This window comes from Canis lupus, chromosome 1, assembly GCF_003254725.2.
Source record: "Canis lupus dingo isolate Sandy chromosome 1, ASM325472v2, whole genome shotgun sequence".
NCBI lineage: Eukaryota > Metazoa > Chordata > Mammalia > Carnivora > Canidae > Canis > Canis lupus.
Genome location: NC_064243.1, coordinates 1,636,872 through 1,650,405, shown reverse-complemented (window position 1 = coordinate 1,650,405; position 13,534 = coordinate 1,636,872). Strand labels below are relative to the sequence as shown.

At 49.3% G+C, this 13,534-nt stretch overlaps 1 long non-coding RNA gene across 1 annotated transcript; it reads right to left on the bottom strand.

Annotated features, from left to right (window-relative positions):
• Positions 1-240: 240 nt before the first annotated feature.
• LOC112643935 (uncharacterized) lies at positions 241-7,060 on the bottom strand. The gene is made up of 3 exons (XR_003125979.1): positions 6,975-7,060; positions 1,705-1,953; positions 241-1,016 (listed from the first exon to the last, which is right to left on the bottom strand). It is a non-coding gene; the product is annotated as an uncharacterized LOC112643935 (long non-coding RNA).
• Between the last annotated feature and the right edge of the window lie 6,474 nt (positions 7,061-13,534).

The window sequence follows — 13,534 nt, the reverse complement described above, 5'->3', positions numbered from 1 at the left end:
ATCGGACTCAATCCCAGGAACCTGAGATCACGACCCACGCCAAAGGCAGACGCTTCACCCACGGAGCCCCCCAGGTGCCCCACGAGCAGCTGATTTTAAATAAAGAAAACAACATAAATTTTTATGCAGAGCAGAATGGAAAAATTCTGGCAGAAAATTGATAAGTTCTGGAGCTAGGTGTATCAACCTGGTAAATATAAAAAAATTAAATATAAAATGATGAAAGCAGTTTGCTGAAAAAACATGGAACGATCCCATTTATAAAAATGTATCAACACAAACGTTTGTTACATCACTTATGGAAATAATAAAGAACATACATAGCTACCATGCCAGGGATCGAGAATCTCCCCCTTCCAGGAGAGAGGCCTCTGGGAGGAAGAGAACAAAATTGTGAAGGCCATACGGGGGGCTAGGAAGGTACCTGTTCTATTTCTTTCCAAAAAGAAATAAGGAAAGAGAAATCTTCCCAAAAAATTGTAGTAAAATATCCAGATGTGATAAAGCCAGAGCTGGTTGTGTCTTGTGTGATTTTCTGTACTTTTGTATAAGCTTCAAACAGTGAGGGAGGAGAGAAGGGTCAAGGAGGGGAGGACAAAGTTGACCTCCCTGCATTGCTAAGTAGGAAATATTTCGTATTTGCAGTTAACAGGGTGGTGAAAGCCTCCAACATGTCCCTAAGTTTTGTTTTGTATTTTCCTTTTTTTCCCCATTACTGTGCATTTCTTTTTCTTAATTGCATTATTCTTCCAGTCTTGAGTTCCTGTGAAAGTGTGCAGCCTCCTACGCAGTGAGGTGAGGCTCTTTGAAATGCCAGCGCTCCACTCTCAGGCTCTCTGTCCAGGGTGCCGTGGGTGCTGGCGTCTGGAAACCAGTCTGGGTCAGGACAGCGTGTGAGGGGTGCGTATGCAGCTTTCCTCCTCACGTCTGCAGACGTGGAACCGAGGGCGCACTGGCAGTGTGGAAGCGGGCACCGGGCTAGCCTGCCAAGCTGCAGCACCACTTTCCTCCTCCTGCTATGAAAATAAAACCCCAAGAGACATTGTGAGGCACAAATGCTGTGAATTGAGAGCAAAATAATGGATGCATTTGAGCAGTTCAACAAATGGCCCAACTAAGTTAAAAATCAAACATTTTTTGGCATCCTACAATCTAATAAAAAAAAAAAAACTGACTAAAGTTTTAACTGGTTGTGATCGTGATTGCCAATATAGCCTGGAACACACAGAGAAAAGTGTTCACGTAGAATTTATCCCCCGCACCATCTGGAAGACCTCAGTGAGATTTATTTCAGAGTTATAAAAAGATATAAGGAACATAATGGATCTTTGCCAAACTCAAAAAGATGAGCTCTGTTCTCATGGTGACTCTCCCACTGCGTGTCTTCTTCAGCATCAGGACACATTCTTTATTCTTGCAGGACCTTCACACAGCATTTGTCAGGCAGCCCTGGAAACAGCTGCCGGGCGAAGTCTCTTCCCGCCTCCGGGCAGGGATGGTTCCCAGCAGAAGCTGGACGAGCCGAGGGGCAACCCCCGACACGGGTGCCTGCAGGTCTCACCCCACCATGGCCTCAGGAGGCAGAGAGAGCAGTAGGTTCACCCCGGCCCCGTAAATACCGGGGCCTACAGCGTTATAGGAAAACTAGCATGTAGCCATGAAAGGGACAATGAATCTGTCCCCTTCCACGTCCCTGCCACTTACATCTTGCTGGATGACTTCTCATCTGGGGACAAAGTATTCAGAGACACTATCTCTCCCTGGAGACGCCTGTGCCCACCATCCGCCAGGTGGGTGAGCAGGCGTGTGGGGCGGCGACATAAAAGGGCAGATGCAGACGTGGCTTCTCTCCTTTTGTCATTTACTAGCAGTGACAATGAAGCCAAAGGTAACAGCGGTGGTGCTTCCTCAGGCAGGGCTCAAGCACTTCTCTGGCCACGGGACAGAGAATGCCTGCAAGGGACAAAGAGAGAAGATGCGGGATGAGGGAGGCACAGAGACTGGCCAGGCTCGGGAAAAGGGATGCTGGTGCCTGCATGGGACCCTGCATGCACCTGTTGCCAGAGTCCCGGCAGCAGCCAGCTTCTTGTCCCCAGAAGAGGTGCAGCCTCTGACCACTGGGCCCACAAAACAGGCCGCCACCCCCACCTCACAGTGGCCTCTGGAGTCCCACCACCACGTGCAGCCACGGCCACCACCAAACCCTGCCCATGGGGGTGGCAGGCAAGAAGCCACTCCTCTTCCTGCCTTTGGGCATCCTGCTGGCATCTCCTCATGGTAACCCTCACTGGAAGTTGACTGGCAAGACCCAGGGGATGGAATCTGCTGACACCCACCTTCCAATGGAGAGCAGGATTCCCCGATGGCAGGAGAGGGGCTGAGACAGGGCAGGTAAGTGGGCTTGCATTTTGTTGAGCACCTGTTCTGTGCCAGCCACTGCCCCATGTGCTAAACAGGCTTCAACTCATCCAAACCTCAGAACAGCCCTATGAACTTGGTACCACTATTATTTCCATTTTTGAGACAAGGCAGCCAAGTTTCAAATCAACCAACTTGCCCATCCTCACAGCTGCTGAATGACTACGACAGACTTGTACACCCTCAGAGCTCAGCCCATGGCCAGGTGCCTGCATTTAGATGTTTGTTTTTAATTTTTTGTCATTTTTTTTAAAAGATTTTATTTATTTATTCATGAGAGACACAGAGAGAGGCAGAGACACATACAGAGAGAGAAGCAGTCTGCCTGCGGGGAGCCCGATTTGGGATTCGATCCCAGGACCTCAGGTTACGCCCTGAGCGGAAGGCAGATGCTCAACCACTGAGCCACCCACATATTCCAATTTTTCATCATTAAAACAATAAATATCCCTGAGTCCATCCAGACATAAATAATCAAACAAGTAGCTGAATGGAGACAACGGACAAATTTCCTGTGCAGAAGAATTCCAAATAACCTGTGGAGACACTCTGTCCTCAAGGAGGCAGGGAGCAACGTCGTCCCTCCGTAAGTGTGAGCTGCACATGACTTCTTTCCAAAGAACACAGCATGGATGGGGACAGGGAGACTCTGCGAGGTCATACATGCCTTGGCCGGGGGATGATGGTCAATTCCAACACTGGACGGTCATGTTGGCAGTGTATGACATGATGTGTTGGAGGTATCAGCTTACCTCTGTGGTCCTGCTTCCCAAACCCGTAGCCCTAGTCTCAACTGAGAAAAGCACCGGGAAATCCCAATAGAAGACCATCCTAGGAGCTGCCTGGCCAGTCCTCCCCCAAACTATCAAGGCCTTCAAAAATAAGCAATATCTGAGAAACTGCCATGGCCCAGAGGCGCCCAAGGAGACATGACGACCAGAAGTGATGCAGGGTCCTGGGTAAGATCCTGGGACAGGAAAAAAAGTCTCAGATAAGAACTATGGAACCCTGAACCGAGTATGAACTTAAGTTAGTAATAACATGCCAGTATTGGGTCTCTAACCCTGGCGGATATACTACCCTGATACGAGATGTTAATAATAGGGGACTGTGTACTTGCTGTGCAATTTTTTCTGCACATCTAAAATTATTCCAAAATAAAAAGTTTACTTTTAGAAAATGACTAAACTTCACCCTAAAGCAATTGGTGCTCCGCGATGACTCTCACTTTTCATTAGTAATAGAGAAAGAGATCATTTATTTTTTTAATCGCCTTATTAGTTTACCTGAATACTACCTGCTTAGGTCTCAGAAATATGGGACCCGCGCCTGCCCACACCCCATACACAGGCCTGCAGGCTCTCCCTGCACATAGCGCGCAGCAAGGGCATTGCTGACGGATCGGCCCCAGGGTAGACTGGGGAGGTGGCTCCCTGGGAGTCCCCTGAAGGACCTCACCTCCCCGCTTCTTAACAAACAAGAGGAGTGCACAACCCAGATCGACCCAACCCCACCCACCGTCGGGGTGGACGGACCAAGACGAGCCCAGCCATCTCTCCACCTTGGGGTCATCTGGTGAAAAGGCACCAGAAGGAAGAGTTTTAGGAGGAAAAGCATTTATCATGGTCTCAGAAACGTAGTGTCTTTAGAAATGCTGCAGGACTTTCCACACCGCCGTTCCCCCCACCTCCGACTCTCACTCTGAGATATGCATGGGATGTGGCTCCCCTCGCAGGGTGGGCATCGAGGTCTGCAGGGAGGCGTCGTTTTTGTCCAGTTGTCTTGGGTGGATGAGACTGAGGCATTGGAAGTCATGACCAACACTTTTGAAATATAGAAATATACATGCTAAACAGATGTTCCAAGGACGAGATTGAGCCGAAAACAGAGTAACGTAGCTGCCCATTGGATGACACTGTCTCCTGAAAACTGACAACCAGGCAGACATCCACAGTGAGTGATCATTCTCTCTTCCTAATTTTTTTTTCCAATATCGAACAATCCCTGAGTCCTCCTCCCTCCTCTTGGAATGGATGGACTGTGTCTGTGTGTACCATACAGAAATAACCCATGCGATCCCACCTCTTTCGTGGTCTGAGCTTCGGAGAATGCCCTGGCTGGTGACCGTCCAGCGGCCCCACATCACACACACCAAATGATTCATTAGGGCGGGACTGTTCAAACACAGAGCTGGGGTGGGCTCCCCAAAACCTGAGAGGCTTCATCAGGGTACCTGGCTCCCACCATTGTGATCAGGTCAACAAACATCGAGCCGTCTGCCCACCCCAGAATCAGATGTCGTTACTCTGCCCGGCGTGAGCTCTAATCCTTACCGTTAAATAAGATGAACTTACTCTTCCCCGGCATTAGCTTCATAGCGTCCTCTTAAATAAGAACAGACTAAAGATCCCAAAATGCCCCAAAGTTATTCTCCAAAGACAATGTTGCCGATGACTTATCCTAGATCAATCACCATTGAAGGTCGCCTGTCCTATTTGGCAATATTTGCTCTGTAACTAATAAAGATCAGCCTGCAGTTATTTATATTAGGTTATCATCTCTCCAGGGTGAAGCTTAATCCATTTTGCAATGTTTTTCCCAACAAGACAACATGAGTTTCTCTGCCTGAAAATGAATTAAGTGCACGATTTCTAAATATGGGATCTGACATTGTTCTTGTTACAAAAAGCAATTTATTCCCCAAAAGGCTTACACTTCAAAGGTTATATAAAAAGGTTCAAATATCAATGCTATCCATTTTTCAATTACTGGGCTTCCTAACACCACTGGCTTTTGGACAGATAAGCAGTGGTATCAGTTTTCTTATTCAACATCTTATAGGTTTCCAATTCCACAGCACAGAGAAAGCAAATTTATTGTAATACATTTAGCTGCTTTGGAAACTGCAGTACCCAGTCTGTTTCCTCCAAGAGTACGGAAGGTATCAAATAGCATCTTAAAGGGATATTTATGAAGTGCCTGATACTAATGATGGCAATTGTAGATACAGCTTCAAGTGTCTACCTATAAACAGTCTCATACGTATATGTATATATACAAAGGTGAGGGGGCTGGGGAACACTATTTCAACGTATGAAAACTAAGGAGCCATGAAAACGATCCAAACATCTCCCAAAAGATAATCTACAGACACTTGTGCTTTCCTAAGAGGGAAGGAAAAAAATCCTTTTGTCTTCTGTTGTGCCGGCAGATAAAAGGAAATAACATCATTCATACTTTCCCTCTGACAATTATAAGGAAATCTTTGGATTACATGGGAAGGATTATACGGTAAAAAGAAATAATGCCTTGATACTCAGAGGGATTTTTTTTTTTTTTTTGCTGCCAAATCAAACATGTCACACAAGATTTTCCATAATTGGGCAATAAGGATGGAACAGTCCAATTTATATATTTCGGGGGCGGGTTGTTTGTGTTTTTGTTTTTGGAGGAGAGCGAGAGTCCAGTGAGGAGCCTGACTCGGGGCTCGATCTTGTGACCCTGAGATCATGACCTGAGCCGAAACCACAATTTGGATGTGTAACCGCTGGAGCCACTGAGCACCCCTGATTTATAGGTTTGAGTAGATCCTTCTCTGGGAAAGAAGAAAACCTACCACCAACGGGAGGTGACAGTGATCACAAGAGCCACAGAGGCCGGGACGCGGAGGCAGCCGGCGGGGGCCAGCCCTGTGGAGTCCTGCCCGTGGAGCCGCGGGTCCCCAGCGCCGGCGTCCAGGGTCAGGGCCATGGCTGTGGTGAGAGCCGGGTCTGCGCTCGGAGCGGGGAGCCCCCTGCCCTGCGGGGAGCCGGCCCCAGCACCCAGTCGCCAAGCACCGCGGCCACGGCCTCCCCCGAGGCAGATCAGGGCACCGGGTGCTGGCAGGGAGTTCCTGGGTTAGACGCCGAAGCCGCGGGACGGCCAGCAGCTACAGGAAGCGCCAGGTCGGAGGGAGGAGAGGAGAGGCGGGAGGCCGAGCCCCCGCGCTGAAGCAAGCCCGGAAGCTGGGGCACCTTCTGGGCTCAGCACGCTGCGGGTCGGGAGCCACAGAGCAGAGGCAGAGGGGACCCCAGACGTGCGCACCCCCGGGCCTGGACACAGAAGTGGGGACCCCGGGTGAGCAGGGCCCTCGTTCAGCGCTGCTAGGACACTGAAGATGGTGGCGTCAGGTGCACTTGACCTTCCCACGGCCCGTCCTAGCAAGGGCTCACACTCAGCTCCCGGCCCCACTCCCCATTCCTCTCCCCACATCTCCTCTTCCTAGAAGGTGCCTCTTTTTATTTTCCAAAATATTCCTCTTATGTCATCCTGCTTTTCAAACACACGCCAGTCCCAATGTACCTCTCATTATTCCGTCTCCTTTCCCTGGAAAAGGATGTCCTACTCTTTCTGTAACCCCGTTTGCTAAGCCATGCACATCAAGCCATGACTGTCCTGTCCAGACACTTAGCTACAACACCTCAGAAACAATACCAGGGCGGTTGTGGGGTGTGGGGGAGGCTTTGCTTGGCCAAATGTGTGAGCCACTTCTCAGAGCTACTTTCCTCTTCTCCTACCTGTAATGGGTTAAATTGTGTCCCCTGAAGAAAAGACCATGAAGTTCTGACTCCCGGTGCCTCAGGATGTGACCTTATTTGGAAATGGGGTCATTGCTGATGTAACCAGTGAAGGTGAGGTCATAATGGGGTAGGATGGGCCCCGATCCAATAGCATCAGTGTCCTCATAAGACGATAGAGAAGGACACCTAGGTGGCTCATTGGTGGCCCAGGATGTGATCCTGGGGCCTCGGGATTGAGTCCTGCATCGGGCTCCCCTGCAGGGAGCCTGCTTTTCCCTCTACCTGTGTCTCTTCCTTTCTCTCTGTATCTCTCATGAATAAATAAATTATTAAAAAAAAAAAGATGAAGGAGACAGAGACACAGAGAGAGCACACCATCTGAGGCTGGAGCCACGGTTGCATGCCAAGGAATGAATGCCAAGGATCACCAGAAACTGCCCAAAGTGGGAAGAGACAAGGAGAGGCCTCCCCTACCTATTTCAGAGGGAGCATGGCCGGCTCACACCTCGGCTCCAGGAGTCTGGCCTCCAGAACTATGGTAAAAGCCACCTGGTTTGTGGGGCTTTGCCACGGCAGCGCTAGGAACCTGGCACAGCACCCACACAGACCGTGTCAACCAAGGTCACTTACACTGAGCTCACATGCATCACCTTCATCTTCTGTTTTTCCTGCAAATGGCACCTGAGCATGACCAACGCCTTGGGTGGGGTGAGCCAGGACCCGTAGAAAGAAAGGTCCTGACCTCTTGCCCCAGGGGTGGCCCTTAGCGGAGGGGATACCTTCAAACGAATGTGGACATGATGAGCTGGACACATGCACCATATGGCTTGCTATGAGGCCAAGTGTTCATGGAAAACGGACGGCCCATGGTGCGGGTGATTGGCGGGCAGCTCTGAGCACCGTAGACGGCACTTAGAGCCTACTACCGGGTAAACTGTCCAAGTTTATTGACAGGTCCTCACTAGGCTATTGGCTTGAACGAATTAGGAAACAAAAGTTCATAAACACGATAGGTCCATATGATTCATCTACTCTTTCCGAACACACATGTTTGTTGGCGTCTCTGCGCAGTTGAACTTGAGGTGTAATGAAGCAAGAATCACAAAACTCATAAAGGACACAGAAGACTTTGATCTTCCAGCTGGGAAGAGTCTGGAGTCACACCCCTAGTTATGCGCTGATTCCACCTGTGCTGGGAGCCATGCCTGGCCCTGGAATGCCGTCAATCTCTGCCAGGGAGTCTCCTACATGGAAGCAAGCTCGTCAGCCCAAAATTTGACCTTTATTTCCTATATCTTGTTCAGGAGAGCACGCAACCCAACACCCACAGCAGCACAACTGAAAACCCCCCTAGGTTCACACATCACCTCCTGAGCTTCCAGCTTCGACCAGACCCAGCATGTCATCAATAGGCATCTTTCTCACATGCTGCACTGGGTCTCCAAAAACAACTGGAGTTTATTGGGTATATGTTGGGATCTCCAAAGCAGATGATGGAAAATGCAATGAGCGTCTGTGATCATTTTGATGGAGGAAAAAAGGGGAAATGTCTCAGGCTGGCAGTAGCCTTCAGATGGCAGGGTCTACTTTCTGAGCTCTGCTCCATCCAGACGACAACAGGTCTGGTGATGAGGTGACTATGGCATCCAGGTAACACCGAAGTCAGACACCATTCTAAGTGTCTTCATGGATGAATTCATAGGAGTTGACAAGCCCCTTACAGAGCCTATGAAACAGGCTGAGTGGGTGGATGCTTCGTGCATCTGAGAGATGTCTAACAGACACATGGTCCATGCATCGGTTGGGTGGACGTGCAGTCATGGGCAGAGGACCTTTAGGAGGGGCTCCTGGGGGACTGGCCTGGGCTGAGGTCACAGCAGAATCATGCACCTTCTTTCACCCTGAGCCCCGAGCTCCGGCTCCAGATGCTCACGTTCCCCATGTGATCATCAGCACCGAGCAGGATAGAATGTAGGAACTGTGCACACTGGTGCCAAGGAGCCGCCACCATCACTAGGGGCTGTGGGCTCCTTGCACAGGCTGATGGGAAGGGACCTGAAGAAGGCTTCCCCCAGTCAGTGTTGTGTGGTCCTTTCCTCAAGCCCACTGGGAGGTCTGGCGAATGACCGTATCCAAGCAGTAAGGACAGAGGCAATCAACAGCCAATACTCTTGATCTAAAAGCCAAAGGATAAGACATGATTGATATGTGTCAGCAAGTTTTGCTCAAAGCGGGTAAATGAGTCAGTCCATTTCCAAGTGCACATCCACGTGTTTCCCGGCCGCCGTCCCACAGCCACCCCAGCTGGTATATCCCGGGAGAGAGAGGGGCAATGGGAGGAGTCCGCACCCCCGACAGCCGTCCAACAAACCCCTGGGAGCTTTCGTGGCACCCATGCTGATCCCTGATAGAAACCTCGAATCTCAACGTGTACTTGTGATTTTAGCTTCATTAATATCGCATTATCATTCCCTCTATGAGAACAGTCACATGGTAACTGGTGCAGTTTAAAAAAAAAAAAGACATTTAAAAAGAATAGCACTTAATTACCATTCTAGCTTGAGTATAAAGTCACATCTATAATCATCATAGTTTTGAAAAAAATTTTTGAAAAAATATTTGTCTTCTGTTGTGTTTCTCAGGGAGCATGTACACAGCAGGCCGAGCCAGGGAAAGCAGTAGAGTGTTTGCCATCGATGCCTTTATTCTACTAATGTATTCCAGAAGACTAATGTACTCGTCTAAATTAGCTTTTTCTCCTCCTTTCTCGGCTGGTAATTAGCACTAGAGGGGATGGGTCTGAGTTAACTATTAATAGTTTAGAAGTAAACCTGAATTTCAGAAACAACACATTACCAGACAGTAAAAACCTGATTCTTCTGCTTATGTTAAGAACTTATCAATGAATGGAAGCCTCCAACTGTGTCAGACTATTGAACGATCCTGTTTCCCAGCTGATGTTCATTTATGCTGCACACTGCTGTATACCTGCACTGCTGTCTGACACCGTTAATGTCTTCTCACCGCAAGGGGTGCAGAGGGCGCTTCCACGCGGCGCCAGCCACTAGGCCTCAGTCTACATCCCCACACGATCCTTCATGATGCTCCACAGGTAACTGCAGCTCCGTGGCCTCGACGTGGGGACCACATATGCCGCTTGTAGAGCCCCCGCCTCACGGGCTCCATCCCCCAAGTCCACCAGGATGCCCCGCTCTTCTCAGAGACTGCAGGACACGGGTCCAGAGCAGGTGAGCGCACAGGGTGTCTCCCCGGGGCCTGGCCCCTACGAGGGAGCTCAGGGCAGCTCTGCCCACCCGCCACCTGGGCAGATGCAGTACCTGCCAAGCTGTTCACACATAACCGTATTCCACCCTCACTAACACCCAAAAATAATGAACCTGCTTCCCAGATGCGGGAACGCAAGCTCAGAGAGGCTCGGGCGACTGGTAAATGGTGATGCAGGGGTATGTCCAGGTGGACAGGCAGCTGTCACTTGAGGGCGTGCCACACGTGATGTCCGTCCTCTGCTCCCCACCCTCCCATCTGCCCCCCTCCTTCACGTCGTCTTCCTTAAAGCAACACAGAAATATGGAAAATTGAGGAACAGGAAGAAATGCAATTTCTGAGAGCTTCATGGGGGCAGGCTGGAACGTTAAGAAGAGCACGAGGCCAGAACTGGGAGGAGAGAGTGCCAGGTGCTCGGCTCCTTCATCTGCAGCATGAGGGAGGCCATGAGTTATTCCCCCAGACACCCCCGCTCCTGCTCACCCTGCTTTCTTGCCCAGCAGGTGCCCGCAGCCTAATTCTGCTGCCTGCCACCAAATACCACTCCTCCTACCCCCCAGCATTGTACTTAGTAAAACAGAGCAAAAAATACTTGCTGGATGTTGTCAGAGAGCCAGTGACAAAAGCCACGGAAGAGGAACTGAGCAGATGACCCAGTGGGGCCACAGGACTGTCCTAAGACCTGCTCCAGACCTGCTTCCCCTCTGGCACCTGCAGGGGCTCTGGCCCAGCCACTTCCCACAGAGGCCTTAGCCCTTGCACAGACACACACCCAAGTCCACACCACACAGCATTTTAATATATATTTTTTTTATTTTTCGTTAAAACAAATCCTCCTCCTAATTAAATACCCTTCCAGGGTCTGATAGTATAGAATGCTCCCACCCACCCACTGATTAAAGTCATTGGACTGGTTAGGACATTAAACAATGACCCTTGGACCCTAAGCTCCCCACCTTTCCCAAGCAAGTCTCTTCTGCCATATGGCTGTCTTGCAGTCCCCCCCACCACCGCCCCAAGCCCTCAGGCTAGAGTGGGTGTGAAGCAAGATCACCTTTCCTGGGACTCAGGATTCCCCAGGAAGCAAAGGCATGGGACGCTCTGTCAGCTACCTATGATCCAGAGCTCTAACTACAGTGGCAGGCCCGTCGGAGATGTGACCTCTTTATACCCGGGGTCACGCCGGCATCAGACACAGCCGTACATCGTACATTGGCACCCGCTGGCCTCACAGCAGCAGCTGGCTTGCCCCAGCCCAGAACCTCTTAGAGATGCTTACTGCTCAACATCTGAGCTGTGCTGGGATGAAAAGTCTACAACACTGCACGTTGCAGGAAATCGCTAACCTTTCATCACACCCGCATGGTATATGAACCAAAGGCATCTCACTGAAAGATACTGCAGATGAGGATGGGGTGAAGTCACGTGGGCAGCCTGGTGTCCCCAGCACCATGCCTTGCCTGGGTCGCTGGCAATCCCGTGCATAGGCAGCGCCTGGAGAGTGGTAGGGGGACGGGGCTGCCCGAGCCTGGGGAGGACGCATGCCACAGAGCAAGGCTTCTCCACCCATGGCCTCTCAAAAGTGCTGTATCAACCAGCAGCTCACACACCATCACACGCCATTGTTTTAAAAGTACAATTTCGTGACTTTTAGCTCATTTACACAGCCATACAACCAGCATCACATCCTCATCATCTCCCAATGAGGCCTTGTGCCCGTCGGCAGCCCCAACCGCAGCCAAGGCACTCGGCCACATCGAAAAATACAGTTGTCCTTACCTCCCTGCAAAGCCCACAGCAAGGTTGGGTGGGGACAGGTCCCGACTCCGTGTGCCCACCTCTCCTGGGGATTCGAGCTTGACCCCGTTGGAGAACCGTACCCCCGATGGGGAGGAAGCTCTGAGTTCGCTTCAAGAGAGGCACCGATGGGAGCTCCCAGGTAGATGGTTCCCGGGAGCACAGTCACGGGAGGAGATGGTCTCCAGATTACCCCAGGATGGGATGCCCGACCCCAGGTCCCGTGAAATTCATTCCATGTCACGTTTCTCACACTGATGTGCATGAAGACAGTGCTTTCAAATGTAGAACAAGCGACTACTCTGTAAAGATGTCGAACCCACAAATATTCTTGCCTCAACTATGTTTTTTGTCTTAATGTTAAAACTTATTTAGAAAACTCTTTGTGTTTCTCATGGGAAGTTCCAAAGTTTATTAATTTAAATCTAGATGACAATAAAACACCAGAAGCACTGTACCTCCCCAAACCAACACATTTCCCATTCTTATAAAAGCCAAATGAGTTCATCATAATTAATGCTATAGAACAAATCCTGCATAATAATAATTAACCACATATTGTTAAGTGCTATCAAAAATGCATGGCATTTAATTAGCTTGAAACAATGCTCTCTGTATATTACAAAGTGAGCTGATGTTATTCTTGGGATGATCATTCTTCAGCAGGAAGCACTTTCGTTAACAGTCTTTTAATGTATTTATTAGTACTTCAATAATATTGAAGTAGTGCGCCAGCAGTTTAGCTTAAATATTCCATTTCAATTAAACATTTGACCTCTCTGAACTCTCTGGAATTCTCGAATTAGGGATTGGTTTGTAATTATGCCATTTGTGGATACAGTATAATATAATAACTCCAGCGTCGTGTTGTTTCAGTACCTAATGGAGACATTCTGCCCCACGGAAGATTCCCGGTGTGTTCGCAGCAGTTCCCTTGAGGGTGTGTGTGTGTGGGGGGGGGGGGGAACCCGTCACAAGGTCACTCAAGGTCATGGGAGGAAAACCTGGCAACCGCCAATCCTCAAGGCGAGACTGAGACGCGGGGAACGCGTGGCCCCCTCCCACGCCAGCCACTGCCTTGCAGTGTTTCCTTAGGCAGGCTCCTCTCTCTTCTGAGTATTTTCTTTTCTATGAAATGGGATAATATTGCGAGATTCATTGTACCTCACAAAGCTCCTGCGAGACTACACCAGTCTAAAATTTGTATGTAAATGACTTTCTGCTAATTGGTGATAAGAATAATTTAGTAAAATGTGGGATTATGATACAATCTTTTATGGGAAGAATTATCATGAACCTCATTTTTATTCTGAAAAGAAAATGAAACTTCATTAAGATTGTCATGTTGGATTTGCATTTATATTGGCCTTTAAAAGTCATAGTGGCAACTACTACCTATAAATAAATAACATAGCTGTGTATTTAAGTACAAGGCTTTGAATAAACAGTCATGCAACAAAGTCTGTTGAATGTCT